We start from the raw sequence: 22,505 nt of genomic DNA, 5'->3' as shown, positions 1-22,505 counted from the left end.
TTTTTTAATACTGTGTGTGATGAGATGAGATGTACCCATAAAATATTTCTGCTGCATATGGATATGTGATGATTGTCTTGAGGGAAAGTACTTATGCAGCTGTTTGAGTTGTGAGCTAAACTAGCTGCCTTTTAAGAAATAGAAAACCAGGCTGGGCGCGGTGGCCCACGCATGTAATCCTAGCCTTTTGGGAGGCCATGGCGGGTGGATCACGAGGTCAGGAGATCGAGACCATCCTGGCTAACACGGTGAAACCCCGTCTCCGCTAAAAATACAAAAAATTAGCCGGGCGTGGTGGCAGGCGCCTGTAGTCCCAGCTACTCAGGAGGCTGAGGCAGGAGAATGGCCTAAACCCTGGAGGCGGAGCTTGCAGTGAGCCAAGATCGCACCACTGCACTCCAGTCTGGGTGACAGAGCAAGACTCCGTCTCAAAAAAAAAAAAGACAACCATTTTTACTTTGAAAGATTAAATTAACTGATTATTCAGACCCAAGTATCTAACAGATACTTTATTTTTTAAAAAAATGAACCAAGTGTGCCTATCACTGCAAGGGGAACAACTGAGAGTATTTGTTGCCAATGCTAAAATTAGAACTTTCAAGCAAAATTCAAAATTTTGAGAACTTGCATTAGTCACCATTTTATCCAATCAATACTTAGGCTTTTCTAATGAAATCGACAGTATAATTAATGAAAATGATTTGTTAGTTTGTATAATGAAGTGTGTCAGCATTTGGAAGACCCGCATAACTTAATGAAACAATATTTTTCCAAATGACTAATGCATGATGTTACAAAATCAAGCATGGGTAAAAGGCCCATTCTAAGTGCAAGACAGACCAATAGATTTTGAAAAAGTCATTGATATTGTATCAGACTCTACATTGCAACCAACCTTTGAGAAACTACCACTTCTCGAGTTTTGGTGTAGTATTGAAGAATATCTGTAAGTATCTAGAAAGCCTCTTAAAATATTTCCTTTTTTTTTTTGCAACAGTTTATCTGTAGGAGGCCAGATGTTCTTCATACACTGGAACCAAAACTGGCATTGCAAAAGATTGAATGCAGAAGCAGATATGAAAACCCAGCTTTCTTGTACTAGGTTAAATATTAAAGCGATTTGTAGCAATGTAAACAATGCCACTCTTCTCACTACACTTTTTTTGAAAATATAGTTATTTTTCATTAAAAAGCTTATGTTAACATGTAGTGGGCTTATTCTTATTTTTAAACAAATAAATATCTTAAAAGTTTCGTAGTTGCAATTTTTGATGTGACAAATACACTGATAGATCTAACCCATGTGTCACCGAGCTCTTTGGGATCCTCAGATCCTGAGGCCAAAAAGTTTAGGAACTGCTGAGTTGGGTTTTTGGTTGTTGTTGTTTCCCCCCTTATCCCTTTGCCCTACCCCTCCACTTTTCTCCTATTCCCCTCTCCTTCCTTTTCTTTTTTGAGTGAGAGAGAGACCCCCAGGATAGAAAATTGTAGAGCATGTGAGTTATTCCTTTGTATGTTTTTATTAGCTATGAACTGAACATGTGTGATGTTTAAATTCATTCCTTTCCCCATGTGTAATTCGATGTATTTTGACCTTTTCTTTATTTATTTTAAAATTTTGATTACTTAGTTACACAAATAAAGAGCTAGTAAATACTATCAGGGAGACAGCACTTGGAATATTGAATTTTATATTTTCTTTTGCGACAGTCTTGCTCTGTTGCCCAGGCTGGAGTGCAATGGCAAGATCACAGCTCACCTACTGGGCTCAAGCTATCCTCCTACCTCAGCCTGCCAAGTAACTGGGACCACAGGTGACAGCCACCAAGCCCAGCTAATTTTTTTGTATTTTTTTTTGTAAAGACAGGGTTTTGCCATGTTGCCCAGGCTGCTCTCGAACTCCTGGGCTAAAGTGATCCACCCACCTCTGCCTCCCAAGAGGCTGGGATTACAAGCACAAGCCACCACGCCTGGCCAGAATATTGAAATTAAGATATATTCTAACTTATTTTTTCCAAAATATGAAAAAAAATTACATAAATGACTTGACTATTAAAACTGACACATCCATGCAACAAGTTTATATACCTAATGCTATGCCTGGTATGAATTTCCTAAATTTTCCAATATTGGCCCAAAATTACAGTAGTAGTTTCTTGAATGTAAACTTGTTGCCTGTTTTATATGTTAGATCCCTTTGCTTCTATGCTTCACTCACTATGTTTGTTTGTTCGCTTTGTTTTTATAAGTCATGAAGATGGAAAAAAAACTGTTTCATGAAAGGAAAATAGATGAGTGTTGTTGAGGTGTGTCATTAAGCACAGGGGGAGAGGCCTCCAATGTATGTGTCACACACGGAAAGTATACCTAGTACTGGGTGTGGTGGAGAGCAGGACGTCTGCATGAAAGTTTTAAGAGACTTTAAAAATACTATGCCTGGCTGTTGTGTTACAGCTACATATTCCACTGATACTTATGTGAAACTCCTATAACTTTTTGGGGTGTGCCTCTTTTCTCCACCCTGGGGTGGGAGTGTATCCACGAGTCCATGTGTGAGAACTCTTAACTTTCTGTTTGTTTTTTGAGATAGAGTCTCATTCTGTGGCCCAGGTTGGAGTGCAGTGGTGCATTCTCTGCTCACTGCAATCTCTGCCTCTGGGATTCAAGCTGTTCTTCTGCCTCAGCCTCCCGAGTAGCTGGGACTACAAGCACACGACACCATATCTGGCTTTTTTGTATTTTTGGTAAAGACGGGGTTTCACCATGTTGGCCAGGCTGGTCTCAAACTCCTGACCTCAGGTGATCCGCCCATCTCAGCCTCTCAAAGTGCTGGGATTACAGGCCTGAGCCACCACGCCCGGCCCGGCCTGATCTCTTTTTTTTGTTTGTTTGTTTGTTTGTTTGTTTTGAGACAGAGTCTCACTCTGTCGCCCAGGCTGGAGTGCAGTGGCCGGATCTCAGCTCACTGCAAGCTCCCCCTCCCGGGCTTACGCCATTCTCCTGCCTCAGCCTCCCGAGTAGCTGGGACTACAGGCGCTCGCCACCTCACCCGGCTAGTTTTTTGTATTTTTTAGTAGAGACGGGGTTTCACCATGTTAGCCAGGATGGTCTCGATCTCCTGACCTCGTGATCCGCCCGTCTCGGCCTCCCAAAGTGCTGGGATTACAGGCTTGAGCCACCGCGCCCGGCCCGGCCTGAACACTTAATGCCCGGCCTGAATTCTTAACTTTATGGTTTCTGTTTGTAACATCTAGAGAGAATGAGAGTGAGAATTTGGTTTCCATCGGCTTTCCTTAGTATTCATTTTGATGAATTTGGGATGCAATTTAAAAGCTGTTTTCATTCTGTGGCCTGTTGATGGAAATGTAGAATTTACCTCAGAACCCTTGCCACCATCTTGCATTCCCAAACCAGTATTCATTACCCATAGTAAAAACCGAGATCCTTTTCACATACGTGCACATACACAGACACGCTCCCCACTGTCCCCTTCACGCACACACCCACACACACCTCAGATGGTGAGTGAGATAGAAGTTTACAAAATGGGCCACATGCTAAAACTTGTTAGTCATGTGGTAGAACTGTCTTTTAGCCTGGGTGCGATTGTTCACACCTGTAATCCCAGCACTTTGGGAGGCCAAGATGGGTGGATCACCTGAGGTCAAGAGTTCTGGACCAGCGTGGCCAACATGGTGAAAACCCGTCTCTACTAAAAATACAAAAATTAGCTGGGCATGGTGGCAGGTGCCTGTAATCCCAGGTACTTGGGAGACTGAGACAGCAGAATAGCTAGAACCCGGGAGGCGGCAGTTGCAGTGAACTGAGATCCAACCACTGCACTCCAACCCGGGTGACAGAGAGAGAATCCATCTCAAAAAAAAAAAAGAAAAGAAAAGAAACAAAAAACTGGCTGGGCACGGTGGCTCACGCCTGTAATCCCAGCACTTTGGGAGACTGAGGCGGACAGATCACGAAGTCAGGAGATCGAGACCATTCTGGTTAACACGGTGAAACCCCGTCTCTACTAAAAATACAAAAAAATTAGCCGGGCGTGATGGTGGGGACCTGTAGTCCCAGCTACTCGGGAGGCTGGGGCAAGAGAATGACGTGAACCCAGGAGACGGAGCTTGCAGCGAGCCGTGATCCTGCCACTAAGACTCCGTTTCAAAAAAAAATAAAATAAAACCAAAACTGTCTTTATGTCCTACACCTAGCATTTACTAAGTAGAAAATGTGCCCTTTTGAAGGGCATATCTACTCCTAGAACTTTAACTACAATGTTTTGCAGTAGAAATAGATGCTATTATATTAAGGTGAAGTGACTTTAGAATTAGTAACTCGGTGTTGACAGATCACACTGATCGAAGATTAGCCTTGGAGTTTAGAAAGCTGGAGAGCATAAATATTCCAGATGACCAGGAAAGGAAAAGTCAGAGAAACATTTTTTAAGTAGCACTGTTATAATGACCTGTAAAACTTGAAATGAGAGAAAGCTGTTTTCTAAAATGAAGAATTACATATTTAAAACATTAGTTTCCTCAATGATACTGCTACATATCTGAAAAGGGTGGTTACGTAGCATTTGGGACAGACTCATCTCAGTGGTTTGAGGCAACAGGTGTGGCTGAAGAAAAGGTAAGGCTGGGGAAAAACCAACATTTCTGGTCTAAACTGATACTGTCTTCTTACTTGAGGCAGTTGCCTGTGCCCCGGTTTTCTCTGTCTGAAAAATGAATGATAACACATACTCTTCAAAGTAGCTCAAAATGCTTGGTAGTTACCTACTATTCCCTGATAGGCCACAGGCAGATAGTTCTATGCTTAGAAATGGAGAATTTGATACTCAGAAAAGTTGAAGAAGCTTCATTCACATAGTGTGTCAGCAACAAGGACAGATGAAAAAACATGTCCTCTGACTCCTGCCATTATATTCCTTCTCTTCTGCATTATGTTGCCTTTTGATATTTCATGAAGGTTTTGTGATTGGTGAAATAAATTAAAGCACTTCCATGAAGGAGACAAAATGTGACCCAGTGTCTGCTGATGGTGGTTAGTGATGAGGACAGGGGAACACTGTCTGCCTCATAATGGAGACGATCCGGTGAGGGCTCCTTTTCACAGGTGATCACACTGTGAGTCACCTCCTTATGCTGAGAGTTCAGTATGCTATTATAAAATACTTTATTGTATATTATTTATGAAGGACTAGAGTATCTATTGTCTTACTTTCTTTCATTCTCATGAGGTAGAATAGAGCCGCAGATGGCATTATGCATGCTTTATCCCAGACAGATGATAATAATATCTGCCACTTACTGAGTACCTTGCTGGACTCAAACATTCTTACATATTTGTATCTTCCCATTGGGTCATCATGTGGACCTTGTGAAATACGTGGAATAGCTCCATTGTTATAGATATGAACCCGGGGCTTAGAGAAGCTAAGTAATTTGTTCAGGGTCACACAGACTTCCAGGTCTGTCAGACTCCTAAGACCCTGATGCTTTCATTGTGCTGCATTTCCTTTCAAATTATTAACTTGCCGTGTGTCAGTACAGAAATGGCCTCCTCAGCCTAGCCCAGTGCTCCAACTGATTGTTCTCTCTCATAAAAGGCACTCACAACTAACCAGTTGCTTAATTTAGCAACTCACTGATTAGATTGCTAGACCAGTTAAAGGCAAATTTCAATAATGAGAGCAGTTATCACATATCTAGTACTTACCATGTGCCAGACTCTGATCTAAATTTACGACATATATTAAATCATTTAAGCCTTACAACCATGTATAAAATAGTGAATTGCGATATGATGGAGTTTTTCTTATTTTCATCCCGGGATGAGAAAATAGAGGCAGAAGAGTTTTAAGCAATTTGCATGGTTAATAAAGTGTGGAGCCAGGATTTGAACCCAATCTGGCTCTAGACCTCTTTACTACGGCTCTCAGTTAGAAAAGTATTCAGTTCAGCAAGTGTTGATTTAGTTCCTGTGTGCTATGCCAGCAGAAAATATAGTTCCTACACAGAAGAGCTTACATTTTTGACATAAATCAAAATGTATATACTTGAAATAAATGCTACAACACCTTAGCACATGGGGTGTAAATGTTGTATATGGATGAAAATGAATAATAGAGACTGTAAGTGAGTTGCCTGAGAGCTAATTTGCCTTCGCAAGTAATGTTCTTGACTATGGACGAGTGACTTGGGCACTGGGGAGAAGCTGTTCCATGTGTTCTAAAATAAGCAGGTTACTTGGCTACTGTTCAAACTCTAAATAGGTATATGGGTTGTAGCTATTTGACCTGAACTAACTTTAAATTCCCCTGAGTCCTTGTGTGATTTTGGAATAAAAAGAAGAAGAAGAAAGAAAACTTTTCTCTTTAAATGCTGTGTTTAAGTTAGAATTTATTAAATTCTCGACAAAATACTGGCAGGCTGACAGGAAGGGGATTTGTAAGTATTGTATCATTCTTTTGTCAGGGTGTTCTCTTTTTCTAGCAGGAAGTGTTGTGACTTGCTCTCTAAAGTTGCAATTGTAAGAAGAATGTTGGGTTTCCAGATTGCTTTTCTGGGCGTGGGAGAAGGTTCTGTCTATCAGTGCTGCCAGAAAGGAAAGAACCAAGTTTGCTCTCAGCGGGTAACTATTTTAATATTATCTTGACAGGCTGTAACTTTCAGATTACTAAATCTAAATTTAAATACTAAATGATTAAGCAGAAATTTACTTTAAAAAGCTTGAAATTCCTGTTATTTATTTGTGTAGTTAAGCATTTGGAGTCACTTTAAAAAATACTGTTTACTCAACTAGAATAAAATTTTTGTTGAGAGAAAATTTTGAAGTTTAGATTCTAACCTGTTCTGTGTGTATTCTGTATTTGTCTTTATTTAGAGATTGTTTAGGGAGTTTATAATTTTTTAAAATGGGTTTTGAAGTCCTAATTATATAGTTGTATTTATCAAGTATCTAAAACACTAAATAATAGAAATTATTGTCTATATTTGTGGTGGGGGAGGAATTTCAAATGCCTTTGATCCCAGTTACATGGTTTTTCAAAATTGCGTAAAATGGAGATTGAGGTGGCTGTCATGACAGAACATGCCATGATTAAATTAGTATTCTACTCTTCCTAAGTGGGTTAAATCAAACAGTTGTCTTAATGTTTATAATTTATAAAATAATAAAAATCACTGGTGATTAAATTTTGATGGTATTGGTACTTAGCAGCAATAGTGATTTCTGGTGCTCGGATACATCAGGATTTTCCATCACATGGTTGTCATATAAGTTTAATTTCCCCATATTTCCAGCAAAGGGAAGTATAGCTAGTTATGTAGTCAATCCTCACTCTGAGTTGAATCACCTCTTGGACTGGTTGTACTTAGTATACGCATATGAAGTAAAAAGTGAAGTATGAAACAAAACCAGTTTTTTCAATTAACAAGTGCTGTATTTGCTAACATATAAGCAAGGTATATAACACTGTAGGAGGCATTTTCAGTGACTTGCCGATAGCTTTCTGCTTAGTGTATATAGTGATTTGAGTTGTAGGTCACAATATTTTATGACATTTTTATTTTAAATTGAAAGGAAGCACGATAACTAGTCTGATCTTGCGTAATGTCTCTCTCTCTCTCTCTTTTTCACACAGGCACATACACACCCCACACACATATCCCTGAAAGTTGCCCTTGGCTTCACTCCAACATATGTTAATTTTCATAAGAAAGGAAACTGAAAATACTTCTTAGGTATGAACATTAATGAATTTCATTAGCAGCAGATTTATTTTCCCATAAATTATTCGGGTAGATGTAAAAGTTTACTTAGGAGGTATGGAAGACATTAGACCTTTTAAAAGAAAAGTGGGCTATTTCAATCTAAGAAGTTAGTTAATGTATCTTAGCTTTCTGAAGCTAGGGGAGGGAGAGGTGTTTTTTTGTTGTGCCTTTGGGTTTAAAATAGTATTCTTCATCCCAGGAAAAGGGGCTTTTAGACCATAATTAAGACTTGCATTAAATAGCTGCAAAATTCTTGCCTGAGAAACATTTAAATGATGTCTTTAATCTGACCAAATTGAATTGAATATTTCTATTATTAGAAAAAGCTATGTATTTATTTTTAAATAGCCAATGCTTTCAGATCTTATCTTTATTAAGCATTAAAAAAGGAAAGGAAACTTTTACCTAAAATGGAGGTATTTGATATTCCTCCAGGAAATGACACAGGATTGGGCACCTTTGGGGGTTAAGTGACTCATAGATATTGGACTGAAAACAAAACAAAACAAAAAATCAATTAAAATCTAGCTAATCATCAATTATAGCACGGAATAGAGGTATTTCCAGAAAAAGTGAACTCATTTCTTAATAGCTATGTAGGGATGAAATCACAGGATTTCTGAGATTTGCTTTAAAGTAATTCAGGGAAGAGAGGCAGATAGGGAAGGAGGGAGGGAGAAGAAAGGACAGGAAGAGAGAATAGATGAACCAAGCAAATGTGGAGAAATCTGGATAAATGTAGAATCTGTGATGGGTTTATGGGTGTTTTTTGTACTATTTTCTCTTGTATATATTGAAAATATTGACAATAAAAATGTTAGTAGACCTTTAGTTTGGGGCAATTTATATTTCCTTACTTCCTTTCTCTCTCTCTCTCTCGCTCTCTTTCTCTCTCTCTTTCTTTTCTTTCTGATGGAGTCTCACTCTGTTGCCCAGGCTGGAGTGCAGTGGCTTGATCTTGGCTCACTGCAACCTCTACCTCCCAAGTTCAAGAAGTTCTCCTGCCTCAGCCTCCCATGTAGCTGGGATTAGAGGCGCCCACCACCACGCCCGACTAATTTTTGTATTTTTAGTAGAGACGAGGTTTCACCATATTGGCCAGGCTGGTCTTTAACTCCTTATATTTACTTCTAAATGTTAACTTTTATCTATAAATTGCAGGCCTGTCAAAACATGATGTACGCATGATGTGTATGACTGTAAAGGTTAAATGTGCTGCTTGAATGCCGAAATGATTGAAAGTGAAAACTGCTTCTGAAAAGGTTTATTTCTGTTTGATTTTCAGCTAAATTCAAAGGACAGGTCACAAACATCTTGAAGAGTCTTGTAGTATCTTGAAGTATTGAACAAGGGTAGTTAAAGCATGATAACAGGCCAATTGGATGTGAAGAATGTGAGGACGTTATTGATCTTGACTATTTTGTTCATAGCTTTCTCCAATACAGTATGTGTTTTTAAAACCACGTGAGAGGACTATATAGCCTTCATGATGTGTAGGTCTGCGCACTTTCCCTACTCACCTCCATGGAAGTTTATTTATTGAACAAACATTCGGTAGGTGCTTGTTGTGAGCCAAGATACAAAGTCAAATAAGATACCAACCGTGCTTTCAAGGAGCTCACAGGCTCATGGAGGAGATAGAGAAAGAAATAGATGTAACCACACTGAAAGCTGAAAAGGGCTATAGGAATATGGGGAAGGGGAGGAACTGGTTAGCAACTATGACCCTATGATGCATCGCCTTTAAAATAATACAAGACTGGGCGCAGTGGTTCATGCCTGTAATCCCAGCATTTGGGAAGGCCTGGGTGGGCAGATCACTTGAGATCAGTAGTTCGTGACAAGCCTGGCCCACATGGTGAAACCCCGTCTTTCCTAAAAGTACAAAAATTAGCCAGATGCAGTGGCGCATGCTTGTAATGCTAGCTACTGCGAAAGCTGAGGCAGGAGAATCGCTTGAACCCAAGAGGCGGAGGTTGCAGTGAGCTGAGATAGAGCCACTGCACTCCAGCCTGGGCGACAGAGCAAGACTCTGTCCCAAAATAATAATAATAATATAAAAAGGCTGGACGCGGTGGCTCACGCCTGTATTCCCAGCACTTAAGGAAGCTGAGGCGGGTGGATCACCTGAGGTCAAGACTTCGAGACCAGCCTGATCAACATGGTGAAACCCCGTCTCTAGTAAAACTACAAAAACTAGCCAGGTGTGGTGGTGGGGGCCTGTAATACCAGCTACCTGGGAGGCCGAGGCAGGAGAATCAATTGAACCCGGGAGGTGGAGGTTGCTGTGAGCCGAGATCATGCCATTGCACTCCAGCCTGGGCGACAGAGCAAGACTCTGTCTCAAAGCTAATAATAGTAATATAATATAATATAATATAATATAATATAATACAAACAGAAAATTGGAGATGGCTTAATTGATTGTGGGTATTACAGTGGTAGAAGAGGGCTAAAATGGCTTAGTCTAACCCCATGCATGACTTTGCAAATAACTCTTCTGCTCTCATCTCTCTTCCTCGCCCTTCCTAATAAACCTTTATATGTTTCTTATGCATCCACAAGGGTTATTGGAGCAGTGTACTTGCAGAACAGAGCCATCTCTCCTTCACATTAAAGAGTAGACTGATGTTTAAGTCTCCTTAAAGGTTTTAGATATATCCAAGGCCAAATTATAGTTATAGGTAGGCAGCTACTTGGAGTCGGATAAAGGGTAGAGTTAGCCTTCAGTCACAGATAGTGCCTCTAAAGTTCATTTCTCAATTGATTTGGAATTCGAAGCATATTTTGTCATGGAAATAGTAGTAAGGTTTTTCAGGTTACTTTACAAGTATCCCTGAAATTTTATATTATGTTATCTGACATGATACGGTTTTGTTCTATATTTTATTTTCATTGTCTTCTAGGTGAATTGTAGAAGCACAGTTGCTAAATATATCCAAATTTATGTTCCATCAGCCAGTTACTTTATTCTGTAGTTCCTGATACTATACAATCTAATCAGTGTATATAATAATGCCTCATGAGAAAATACTGTCAATTTTATTTGGGGTACCTAATGATGTCCTCTGTGTAGTTGTACAATTTGCAGCTGAAATATTAAGTAGAATGAACAGAAGAGCTAGACCTGAAAAAAACTTTCCAAAGTAAAGTCTGCTATACGTGGTGATTATTTCTTTCATAGATGTTTGCTCGCCACATTGACTATAAGAAGCAATTTTTGGCTGGGCATGGTGGCTCATACCTGTAACCTCAGCACTTTTGGAGGCCAAGCGGACAAATCACTTGAGCCCAGGAGATCAAGACCAACCTGGACAACATGGCAAAACCCCATCTCTCCAAAAAAGACAAAAATTAACTGGATGTCGTAGTGCATGCCTCAAATCCCAGTTACTCAGGGGGGCTAATGTGGGAAAGATTTCTTGAGCCCAGGAGTTGGAGGCTTCAGTTATCATGACACTGCACTCCAGCCTGGGTGACACGGTGAGATTCTATCTTAAAAAAAAAAAAAAAAAGAAGCAGCAGCAATTTTTGATAATGCTGATGTGCTAGAATCAATGCACCGTAAAACACTCTACCACTTTTCCTTCTGCTTCAACCTTTCCTAAACTTTTAGGACTAAAGTTTTCTAAAATGAGTCAAGCAAAATTCCAAGCCACTTGTTCTTGAGAAAAATCTTAAAAGAAAAAAATATTAAAATGAAAAGTAAATCACATAGATAACTTGAGTGTTTGTTTTATATTAAGACTAAGTTATTGGCACTGATATAATGGGAGTGGTTGTTCACAATACTTAGCATTCAGGAGGCTGAAATTAAGCAGTATTAATACAGAGAAGCAGAAGCCTGTCATATATAGGAATGAATGTGTCAGGAAAAAGTAAGCATTTTGTGTGCTTTTTTTCAGAATGTTGCCTGTTTTATGATCAGTGCCAATTTAACACCAATGTTTTAAATAAATAACTTTCAGAACTCTATATAGTCTTTACTGAACTAATTGTCTATATTCTGTATGTTTTATACAATTAAAGTTTTGGTTATTTTAGTTCATGGCTTAAGTGAATCCCTTATCCTTTTAAGTGATGAAAACAAGTTAGTATTAGCTGGAGGGGGTTACTATCTGCATTTTCTGGCAACTGTTCTTATTTCTCGATATCATGATCATATTTGTTAGTAGCTTTTTAAGTTATTTTCCAAAGGCTATACTGGGTATGTACCTTCTCTCTGCAAAGCAATGTGTAGTCTCTTTGTTTTTGTTTTTCTGGGAAGAGTAGTTAATTGGCTGGGCACTGCAGCTCAAGCCCATAACCCCAGCACTTTAGGAGGCTGAGGCGGGAGGATCACTTGAGCCCTGGAGTTTTAGACCAGCTTGGCAACATAGTGAAATCCTGTCTCTACAAAAAAAAAAAATAAATAAATAAATAAATAAATAAATAAATAAATAAATAAATAAATAAAATTTAAAAATTAGCCAAGTATGGTGGTGCATGCTTGTAGTCCTAGCTACTGGGGGTGGGAGGTGCTGAAGCAGGAGGATCACTTGAGGCCAGGAGTTGGAGGCTGCAGTGATCATGCCACTGCACTGCAGCAATCATGCCACTGCACTGCAGCCTGGACAGCTCAGCAAGCCTCTATCTCAAAAAGGAAAAAAAAAAAAAGGAAAGAGAGAAAAAATAGTTAATTACCTTTCCTCCAACACATTCTTTTGCTTTCTTTTTTTTTTTTTTTTTTTTTTTTTCCAGCTATGCTTGGAGAGACCCATTATTATTATTATTTTTTTTTTTTGAGGCGGAGTCTCGCTGTGTCACCCAGGCTGGAGGGCAGTGGTCTGATCTCGACTCACTGCAGCCTCCGCCTCCTGGGTTCAAGCAATTCTCCTGCCTCAGCCCCCTGAGTAGCTGGGACTACAGGAGCGTGCAGCCACGCCCGGCTAATTTTTGTATTTTTAGTAGAGACAGGGCTTCACCATGTTGGCCAGAATGGTCTTGATCTCTGACCTCGTGATCTGCCTGCCTCGACCTCGCAAAGTGCTGGGATTACAGGTATGAGTCACTGCGCCTGGCCGAGAAATACATCTTTTTAATTGTGCTTCACAACTTTGTGTCCTGGGCAAAGTCAACGACTATTCCAGGCACTTGTTTATTCCCTAATACAATTTAGGGAATGAAGTTATGGAACTCTACAGACCTTTCAACTTTCAAATTCTCATTGCCGTGATCACTGGGTATTGGGAATACTGGGAATTTTCACTACCCTCTAAACATTGCAATTGGTTGGAGTATTTTATTTACTTTTTATTTTTATTTTATTTTTTTTTTTAGAGGCAGGCAACCATAGCTCACTGCAGCCTCAAACTCCTGGGTTTAAGTGATCCGTCTGCCCCAGCCTTCCTAGTAGCTAGGACTACAGGCTTAGGCCACCATGCCGGCTGATTTAAATTTTTTTTCTTTTTTTTTTTTTTTTTTTTTTGTAGAGAAGGAGTCTTGCTATGTTGTACAGGTTGGTCCCAAACTCCTGGCCTCAAGCAATTCTCCCACTTCTGCCTCCCAAAGCACTGGGATTATAGGCATGAGCTACTACCCTCAGCCTCAGTTGGTGTATTTTTTAAGCCATGCCTATGTAACCAACATCTAGCAGTGGGGGTAAAAGGTGAAGTTTAGAGTGTTCTCCAGAAACAAACAATCTTGAAATGAGACTTGCAGAGCAAAGAATTACACAAGTTTTTGTGTGCTATTCGTGAAAGAAGTGTTCTGTTTTACTGAGGAAGATTGTTCTCTTTGACCAAGTTTAAGAATCTGTGTAAAGAAGGTAGATAAACTAAACCAAGTAGGACAATGGAAGTCCCAGCTAGACTGTCCTCATATCTACTTATGTAACTATAGAGAGAAGTCTATAATTAAATTTCTAAATGTTGTGGCAAGATTCTAAATTCTATGGGAGTTGAAGTGAAAGATCAGTGGGAGGTGGAGTCATTGGGAAACATGCTTTGGGAGAGGATGAGGCTTCTGAACCTTGCTTGAAGGGTGAGTAGAATTTGGATAGAGAGAGAGGAAAAATAGAGGAGGGTATTCTAACCTTGAGAAGCAGATAGAGAGAGAGGAAGTTTTTAACGGGAGACAGGAAAAGCAGAAGAGACCAGGATAAAACAAAAGGTACTGATAGAGGAGAATCCAGGACCAGCTGTAATAGAAGAAACACAGTTCCGTGAGAGTACTGGAAAGATAAATTTTATCTTGGGCGTGGACAATCTGAAGATACTTCCTGAAATATGCTTTTGAAGTGTCTAGATAGATGGGTGAAGAGCATTCCACTGGAGAGACCCAGTGGTCTCTCCAGGGAGTGGAAGAAGTGGGAAAATACATGGCCTGTTTGGGGAATAAGGTCTCTTGAGAGTGTTGGGTTCAAGGGTGTAGTCCGTATAATGGGAAGTAACATTGGAAAGATGGGCAGACATTAGCAAGAAGTCAAGTCAGAAAAGTGTAGGGGCTTGAATGCTGTACTAAAAAGGGACTTTCTTTTGTATGGAATGTTTATAAGGTCTACTCTTCAGGAGGTTAGCAGTGTAAAGATTGCACTGGAGGAAGACGGAACAGCAGGCAGATCTGATAAAAAGCTTTTGGAGTAGGCCAGACATGAAGTGATAAACAGATACAATGAAAGAATCTCAAAGATTGCAAGGCAAGAATCCAGAGGGATTGGAGGTTGACTGATCCTCCCTTTGTTTTTTATGGTCAAACTGCAGTCTGGAGACAGAGGAAAGTGGGAAAGTTGAAAATGAGATCTGATTTGGCAGGAGAAAGAGTTAGGAAAAACAGGGAAAATAATGTGGCAGTAAGTTAGATTGGAGACACTTAGACTTTCCTAACTTGAATCTTCCTCGCTGACTTTCCTTCTCCATTGGCCACTTCCAAATTGGACCCTGATCTGCTGCTGCAAGTGTGTCTGTCATTAACCCTAGGCACAATACCCTTACCAGTGATGTCTCTCTGAGAATGCCCTTACTGGGGATGTCTGAGAAAATCCTACTTGCACTCAAAGGCAGAGTTCAAACGTCACCTTGGAAAAAACTTTCCTGACACCTACCACTTAGTATATATGACTATGATGGCATGATAGCACTAATGTTGTATTTTTGTTTTTCCATCTGTTTCCCCCACTAGACAGTAAGCTCTTCCAGAAAGAAGGGAATTTGGATCCTAATTGTTTCTTTCTGGAGCACCCAACACAGTGCCTGGTGCATACTAAGCCTTAAGTTAACGCTTGATGAATATAAATAAATAAGTGGGTGAGTGTGGTAGACATTCAAGTTGGGAATCTTCTAAAGTCATTAGGAAACATGAGACTGGAGCTTTAGTAATCATAGTATGAATAGGTGAGTTTTAGCCCACAGTGTTGCACACCCATCCAAGCTAGAGACTAGTGCTGAGCTGTTCACTTACCTAACTAGGGAGGTGGCAGGGTGGCAGTTTCTATTGGTAAAAGTAGGTATGCAAAGTGTGGGTGTTCAAAAACACTGCCTGTTTTGGATGGAGGAAGGTGACAACACCCCTTTTCTGATCATTCTTGAATTGTTTACACATAATGGTGGCTAACTTGTTTATTTTCATTTATAGTGAAATAATGTATTTCTTCCATGTTTTGTCCCCTCTTTGTTGCTTTCTTGTTCATTTTAGGAGCTCAAGTATGTGTTGCCCAATCTCTGATTTAAGTGATGAGCTTCTCTTTTCCAATTCTATTTACCATACTAGTGGCTGGGATGAAGTCTATGGTGAATATCCTGTTTTTATCTTTTGGCTGCCTTTCAATTCCAAGAAAAAAAAATCAAGTTTATGATCAAAGTTGGTTACCCCCAGATGAGTTTCCCACGTGCATTCCCTTTCTCCTGGACCTCATGGTACTGAATGACACAGATGAATAAGTAGATTATTCAGTCAGCTGCATTCCTAAAGTGAGTGAGTGCTTTAGGAGACAAAATAGGCACCCCCGTCCCCCTTCAAATACCTTTCAGAATTTGAGTAATAGTTTCAGGTAGTTGTAGGTACACCTTTCTCAGCAAAGACCTGTGTTCACGGTTTATGTATAGTTAAATGAGCCGGTGGAGTGGTTTCATAATTGCAGTATTGTTAGTCAAACTCTGTAATTAGGGATGACTTCATAGGCATAAGATTCTTCTATGGGTGACGCCCTGAATTCATACCCAGTTGTACACTATATCCTTTTACGAAAAAACAAACAAACAAGGTTTTGTTTGCTTTTGTTTTATTCCCTTATTGGAAAATCTGTTTTCCTGTGTCTTATATGTTTAGTGAAGGAGGGCTGGCTTTTTTTCTACAGCTTTCCCTTTTCCTTTACAGAAATGGCAGGCATAGGAGCTAGGGAGGAAACAGAATTTGAGACAGATCAAAGTGCTTTGCAGATGAACAAATTCAGAAAAGTGTAGAGACTCCAGGACGTTTTATTTTTGATAAGTATTAAAATTGCTGAGTTTAAATGGATGAAAAATATATTTCTATATCTTTGAGAGTCCGTTCTCTTTCTCTCTCCCTCTCTCTCATCATGTAAATAAAGTCCACTTTTGCTTGGTGGCACACATCTGTAGTCTCAGCTACTCAGGAGGCTGAGGCAGGAGGATTGCTTGAGCCCAGAAGATTGAGGCTGCACTGAGCTGAGATTGCACCACAGCCTGGGTGACAGAGTGAAAACCCGTCTCAAAAAAAAAAAAAAAAAAAAAAAAAATACGTAAAGTCCATTTTTGTGAGAAGACAGACTGGGAAAGAGGATATATTTGAAAATCAGGGTTTTTTTTCCTTTTGCCTGTAAATCACATATTGTGAAATTGGAGTTAAACTTTTATTCAGCAAGTAATACTTTCTCTTCACCTTTTTCCAGTACTCGTGAAACAATTTGCAAATTAGGAGGAATGTGACAATATTGACAAGCTGCTAGCTATTTTGAAAAGTGATCCTAAATTATTTAAAGAAAAATTGCTCTTTATTTGTTTGTATATCTCCTGTCTGCTCTTCAAATTGTGTTTAGAAACTGGCCTTATGGAGGAGCCAAATTGAGTCATGGAATAAAAAGTGACTGACAGGTTTTCCTTTAGGTTCATCCTTCTTAAATTACTTTGACCAAAGGCTTGTAATTTTTATATATGAGAGAGACCTATTATACTCTGTAGTCAGTAATTATAGGGAGATGAGATAACTTTTCATTTATCCCATGTAAAAGGCTATTAGTAGAACTAATGCCTTATATTTATTTATACAGTTCTTCAAAATTAACCCAGGCATTCATTTATTGCCTATTTTCTTTCATGAAGGATTTGAAGTTGCTGTGTAATACTTCGTAGTCACAGTATGCTGTCATATATACCATCTGTAATCTTCATTAGGCCCTGGAGGAAGTAGGTATTATTATCACTATTTTCAAATGAGGAAACTTAGGCTGAGACAGATTAATTAAACTTGCTCATGGACACATTACTAGGGAATAGCAGAACCAGAGCAATAATCGATGCCTTCTAATTTCATGTCCCACAGTCTTTCTTCTGTTAGAACATACTACCTCCTTGGGCAAGGTACAACAGCTTGGTGTACTGGTACTTGAGATTACATGAAGTGTCTACAGGGCAGTATTGATATCAAATCTTGTGTTTTGTTTTGTGAACCCATCCGGGATGTTTTAGTAGCTTTAAGAGAAAAAAGTCCTATAGTACAATGAATGCCCCATGAAGAGGAATAGAGCTTCTGTTATTTTAATTTGTAAGATTTTAATTTTTTAATATCTTTAGTCATTCCTAAGTTACTTAATGTGATGTTTTCTCCCAAGATAGTACTTTACTGCTTGATTTCCTTAAAGACACCATCAAGTACCTGTGAGTAGTGTTAAGGACAGACCATTTTTTAATTCATAGTGGCATAAAGAAATCTACATTAAACAACTTTATTTTAAGCTTCAAATAGCAAATTTTACAATTGTAATTCTTATCTACTAAAGCATATATTGTGAACTTTTTAAATTTGGCTTTATATCTTTTAGTCTTGGCCCAGGTACTTCAGAGTAGCATTTCTTTATTTCCTTTCAAATAACTGTCAATAAATGAATATGGGTTTTATTTAAATTGGAAAGTCCTGCATTAAACTGTTCTGTTATCCCAAAACAATCTTGTCTGGAAATACGGTTTTGAGGATATGTGCATGTTCCAATTTCTTCTTTTTGTTCTTACTGAAGTGTCTCTCTTTAATGTCTCCAATAGATGGAAAATCTGAGTTATATGTGCAAAGTCACTTTAGGCTTTTTTAAAGGCAATTAGAAATAAGAAACTTAGGGATGGGCGCGGTGGCTCAGGCCTGTAATCCCAGCACTTTGGGAGGCTGAGACGGGCGGATCACGAGGTCAGGAGATCGAGACCATCCTGGCTAACATGGTGAAACTCCGTCTCTACTAAAAAATACAAAAAAAAAAAAAAAACTAGCTGGGCGAGGTGGTGGGCACCTGTAGTCCCAGCTACTTGGGAGGCTGAGGCAGGAGAATGGCGTGAACCCAGGAGGCGGAGCTTGCAGTGAGCTGAGATCCGGCCATTGCACTCCAGCCTGGGCGACAGAGCGAGACTCCGTCTCAAAAAAAAAGAAAGAAAGAAGAAACTTGAAAATTTTAAAATATGTGTATATATTTATAATGCACTGGATTAATTTTTGGCGTTAACTGGCGCCCTAAAATCATTTCTATGAGATCTAAGCATTTCTTAATTCATTTTTATTTTTTACTTTTTTTATTGAGACAAGGTCTTGTTCTGTCACCCATCCTGGAGTGCAGTGATGTGCTCAAAGCTCACTGCAGCCTCTACCTCCCGGGCTCAATCGATCATCCCACCTCAGTTTCCCAAGTAGCTGAGACTAGAGGCATGGGCCACCACCCACGATGCCCAGTTAACTTTTTGTATTTTTGGTAGAGGCCAAGTTTCACCATGTTGCCCAGGCTGATCTTGAACTCCTGAGCTCAAGGAATCTGCCGCCTCCACCTCCCAAATTGCTGGGATTACAGGCATGAGCCAGCACTTGCTAATTTTATAGGAAGAAGAAAAGAACTGCGTTTCTGGCCACTCTGAGAAGAAATTAATAATCCTTGGGCCGGGCGCGGTGGCTCAAGCCTGTAATCCCAGCACTTTGGGAGGCCGAGACGGGCGGATCACGAGGTCAGGAGATCGAGACCATCCTGGCTAACACGGTGAAACCCTGTCTCTACTAAAATACAAAAAATTAGCCGGGCGTGTTGGCGGGTGCCTGTAGTCCCAGCTACTCGGGAGGCTGAGGCAGGAGAATGGTGTGAACCCGGGAGGCAGAGCTTGCAGTGAGCTGAGATCAGGCCACTGCACTCCAGCCTGGGTGACAGAGCGAGACTCCGTCTCAAAAAAAAAAAAAAAAAAAAAAAAGAAATTAATAATCCTTAAAGTCTCTAGAGACTTTTTTCTTCTAAAAAAAAAAGGATATTTTTCCCTTTTATTGCAGTCACTAATTCACTCTGTGTCATATTGTAATTATTCATGTTTGCTTCAGCAGATTGTAAATTCCTTGAGGGCAAGAACTAGGCATATAGCAGATGCCTAAAATATTGGTAAAATTGTTTGAGAAATGGGGGGAGGGCATGTTGGGAAGAAAGAGATGTCTACAGGATTTAATCAGAGCCCAACTGGTCAGCAGGGATAAGCGGGGCGGGGGGGCAGGGGGGGTTTATGTCCCGGACCCTCCTTTCTTATTTTTTTTTTTTTTTTTTTTTCTTTTTTTTTTTTTTTTTTTTTTTTTTGCAGTGATGCACTGATGGCTCACTGCAGCCTCGATTTCTCAGGCTCAAGTGATTCTCCCACCTCAACCTCTAGAGTAGCTGGGATTACAGGCACGCACCACCACTCCTGGATAATTTTTGTATTTTTGGTAGAGACGGGGTTTCACCATATTGGCCAGGCTGATCTCGAACTCCTGGGCTCAAGTGATCTGCCCGCCTTGGCCTCCAAAAGTGCTGGGATTACAGACATGAGCCACTGCACCCAGCCCTAATTTTCTTTTGCATAGAAGTGATATGGTAGTGTGAGAATAAGCTCAGTTGTATGGTTTTCTTTAAGTTGTTTTTTACTCACATACTTTAAATTATTACTGGCTCACAATCTGCCCAAACTGGAAAGGACCTTTAGAGGTAAAGGAGAGAGGCCACGTGTTTTAGATTTCTGAGATGGTCTTACTTTTAAACTTTCTGTGCCGTTATTCTCCATGGTATAATTCATGAAGATGTGTAATAATTTTTTATTGAAAATATGATTGTTTGAAAGGTGTGAAGAAAATTGGAATAAATCCTATGTCGTATTTTTGTAATGAGGAGTGTTGAACACATTCGTGAAACAGAATATTTTTAGAATTACTACTATTCGTTTGCATTTAACTTATGAATTTTTAAAAAAAATTTTTTTTGGAGATGAGGTCTCACTGTGTTTCCCAAGCTGGTCTCGAACTCTTAGCCTCAAGCAATCCTCCCGCAGTGCTGGGATTGCAGTTCTTTTTATTCTTGATCTTTAAAATGCCTAACTTCAGGCCTGGGCGTGGTGGCTCCTACTTGTAATACCAGCACTTTGGGAGGCTGAGGTGGGTGGATTGCTTGAAGCCAGGAATTCAAGATCAGCCTGGGCAAAATGGTGAAACCCCATCTCTACAAAAAATACAAAAATTAGCCAGGCATGGTGGCCCACGCCTATAGTCTGAGCTACTCGGGAAGCTGAGGAGGGAGGATCACCTGAGAGGGAGGAGCCTGGGAAGTCAAGGTGGCAGTGAGCCGTGATCGCACCACTGCACTCCAATCTGGGCAACAGAGTAAGACCCTGTCCCAACAAACAAACAAACAACAACAACAGCAAAAACCACAAAGCCTAACTTCATTACTAACTTACGAACTTGCTTTTCCTCATAGATCCTGTGATTACTCTGAAAGGTATCTTCATCCAACCTGTCTACTGAGAAGTTATCTATCTTTAGTGGCATCTTGATATCATAGGTAAGAAAAGTGAATAGGCGAGCTTTGTTTTATATCTTTTTTAAGAGTCTAGTGTTATTTATTTTATATTATTTTATTTTATTTGAAACAGTCTCACTCTGTCACCCAGGCTGGAGTGCAGTGGTGCGATCTCGGCTCACTGCAACCTCTATCTCCCAGGTTCAAGCAATTCTCCTGCCTCACTCTGCCTCCCGAGTAGCTGGGATTACAGGCACCCGGCTACTTTTTGTATTTTCAGTAGAGACAGGGTTTCACCATGTTGGTCAGACTGGTCGCGAGCTCCTGACCTCAAGCAATCCACCTGCCTCCACCTCCCAAAGTCCTGGGATTACAGGCGTGAGCCACTGTGCCCGGCTGATGGTTTTATTTAATTTTTAAAACACCAGTCACTACATGTGTCTGTTACATTATGGTAAAAACTTAGCTAATAGCATCATGTGGTCATTTTAAAACTTCTCCGGGATTTGAGAAACCTGACTATGAATTCCAGTCCTGAGAGTCCAAGTCTTCTAATAAGAACAAAAGGAGATTAGAATATGTAGCTCCTGGGACTATTGTGAGGGTTCAGGATATTAATATGCAAATGAATTTGTATAATGTATTAATAATACTTGGTGTATAGTTGTTGAAAGGATTAATTTTATTAAAGATCTGTTTTATTGAGTTCCTTACTATGTGCCAGGGGCTGTGATAAATTCTAGAAATAGCAACAATTCTGTGAAAAAGATAGATGTGGCCCAGCTCTCTTATGAATCCCTCCCTGCCACTTCCAGCCCCTACCTCTTTATACCGAGCATTACACTTCTTGGCCAAAACTTGAGTTGGTGAGTAATTTGTTGCCTTTTAATAAAATGTCTAAAAGGGATCAATATAAGATCTCAAAATGTATTTTGTATAGTTTGTGAAATTTAACCCATAGCATACTTTTTTTTGGAAAGGCAACATCTTTAGGGCAGTGGAACTACTCTATGTAATACTGTAATGGTGGATATATGTCATTATACATTTGTCCAAATCCACAGATTGTACAACACTAAGAGTGAACCCTAATGTTCACCAGAGTCTTAGGGTGGTAATGATGTACGTTCATCAGTTGTAACAAATGTACCACTCAGGTACAGGATGTTTTGGTCAATGACTGATCAGATATCTGATAGTAGTCCCATAAGATTATACTATATTCTTACTGTACATTTTCTATGTTTAGATATACGGATACCATTGTGTTACAATTGCCTACAGTGTTTACTACAGTAACCTGCTGTGCCATTTGTAGCCTAAGAGCAATAGGCCATACCATATAGCCTATGTGTGTAGTAAGCTCTACCATCTAGGTTTGTGTAAGTGCACTCTGTGATGCTTGCACAATGGCAAAATCACCTAACAATGCATTTCTCACAACACATCTCTGTGTTTAAGCAACATGTGGCTGTATATGGGAACTCTCTGTAACTTCTGCTTGATTTTGCTGTGAACCTAAAACTACTCTAATAATAACGTCTATTGGCCAGGCACGGTGGCTCACACCTGTAATCCCAGCATTTTGGGAGACCAAGGTGGGAGGATCCCTTGGCCCAGGACTTAGACGCCAGCTTGGGCAAGGTGGCAAGACCCTGTCTTTACAAAAAAGAAAAAGAAATAAAGAAAAATAAAATCTACCAAAAAAATAAATCAGAAGAGAGAAA

The 22,505-nt window shown here is 39.8% G+C and overlaps 1 protein-coding gene across 4 annotated transcripts in view; it reads left to right on the top strand.

Moving 5' to 3' along the window:
• Positions 1–22,505, top strand: part of PLS3 (plastin 3) — a 90,056-nt gene that overhangs the window by 25,313 nt on the left and 42,238 nt on the right. For 2 of the 4 annotated variants that reach the window (XM_023202990.2, XM_023202992.2), the window contains exon 2: positions 20,737–20,820. The exons of 1 other annotated variant lie outside the window; for it this stretch is intronic. The gene's annotated coding sequence lies outside the window, so the exon portion shown is untranslated. Of the gene's footprint in view, positions 1–6,568; positions 6,643–20,736; positions 20,821–22,505 lie in introns of those variants that run through there. One more of the 4 variants, XM_023202991.2, reaches the window with a different exon arrangement.

The sequence above is a fragment of the Piliocolobus tephrosceles genome, chromosome 12 (assembly GCF_002776525.5).
Source record: "Piliocolobus tephrosceles isolate RC106 chromosome 12, ASM277652v3, whole genome shotgun sequence".
NCBI classification, from domain to species: domain Eukaryota; kingdom Metazoa; phylum Chordata; class Mammalia; order Primates; family Cercopithecidae; genus Piliocolobus; species Piliocolobus tephrosceles.
The sequence above is the reverse complement of the archived record's forward strand: the minus strand, read 5'-3'. Positions and strand labels throughout refer to the sequence as shown.